This window comes from Oryx dammah, unplaced genomic scaffold (assembly GCF_014754425.2).
Source record: "Oryx dammah isolate SB20612 unplaced genomic scaffold, SCBI_Odam_1.1 HiC_scaffold_19, whole genome shotgun sequence".
Lineage (NCBI taxonomy): Eukaryota > Metazoa > Chordata > Mammalia > Artiodactyla > Bovidae > Oryx > Oryx dammah.
In genome coordinates this window covers 92,138,724-92,139,896 of record NW_024070203.1, presented here as the reverse complement: position 1 = coordinate 92,139,896, position 1,173 = coordinate 92,138,724, and the positions used below count along the sequence as shown (strand labels likewise).

General features: G+C 53.5%; 1 protein-coding gene across 5 annotated transcripts in view; it reads right to left on the bottom strand.

Moving 5' to 3' along the window:
* SNX16 (sorting nexin 16) overlaps nucleotides 1-234 on the bottom strand; it is a 32,597-nt gene extending 32,363 nt beyond the window's left edge. For 2 of the 5 annotated variants that reach the window (XM_040261149.1, XM_040261154.1), the window contains exon 1: nucleotides 149-231. The gene's annotated coding sequence lies outside the window, so the exon portion shown is untranslated. Of the gene's footprint in view, nucleotides 1-19 lie in introns of all 5 variants that reach the window. The other 3 variants (XM_040261152.1, XM_040261150.1, XM_040261153.1) reach the window with 3 other exon arrangements.
* Nucleotides 235-1,173: the final 939 nt, after the last annotated feature.

The following is a 1,173-nucleotide window of genomic DNA, read 5'->3' as shown; positions in this document are numbered from 1 at the left end:
ACCTCAGCGCGCTCCCCACCTCAGCGCGCTCCCCTGCCCGGCCCGCTCCCTACCTCAGCCCACTCGGGCGCGCTGCCCCGGGAGGGTTAACTCCGACCCTGCCTCACCGCGGTTTTCCGTCTCCACCCACAGCGCCCGGAGAACTCACGTGACCCCCTTCCCGAAAACAGCGGCTCCCCGCCCGCCTCCGCGCGGGCCGCGGGCCCAGAGTCCCTGCCAGGAGGAGGGCGGGGCTGGGCCGCCGCCGCTCCCGGAAGTGACGTCACGTCGGGGCGCCCGCCTCAGGGGCGTGAGTTGTGGTCTCAGGGGTCCTCGGCGCCTGGGTCGAACCTAGTTTGTGGTAAGAATTTTACCTTCTTTCCCATAGCTTTATTTTTATCAGTTAACTTTTGAGACATGGAGGCTACGGTCCCTAGTTTGAACGACAGGTGATGAGAAGACTACAATTCCCGGGAGCAACTGCGGCCAATGTGGGCCGGGGCTCGCTTTGCGTCATGGGACTCGTAGTCATCCCCTGCGGGGCTGGTTCTACCGGGTTACAGACTGGTTTCCAGAAGGGGCCGCGTTTCAGGGGAGGACAGCTGATTCTAAAAGGGGGACGCAGGCCTCCAGTGAGGAGGAATAGTTCCTCCAATGGGAAGGAGTAATTTCAGAGAACTGAAGTTGTTCAGTGTGGCGGTGTTTGTTTGTTTTTTTTTTTTTAATATCTCGAGAGAAATTTTGATTCAAATAATAGTATTAGGCCTGCTAGGGGCTTCCAGTGGGGAGACCTTGATTCCATCCCTGGATCCCGTGGAGAAGGCCATGACAACCCACTGCAGTACTCTTGCCTGGAGAATCCCATGGACAGAGGAGCTTGGTGGGCTACAGTCCATGGGGTCGCAAAGACTCGGCAGGACTGAAACAACTTAGCACGCAGGCTTGTTAGACGTGCATGTCTAAAGACCTGAAGATGATCAGAAAAATGGTTGTTTGATAGGCAAATACTAAAATTCAGACCTTTCTGCAGGCCTGTTTATTATTAGAATTGAGCAATTTGATACAAAAATCATTCCATGAGTTCTAAGGCGTTGAAATAGTCCCAAGACTGGGAAAATATGATACTTGTAATTTCAAAGTGAACATAGGAAGATAATCTGGCTTGTGGCATATTGATGGTTTTCGATTGATAAT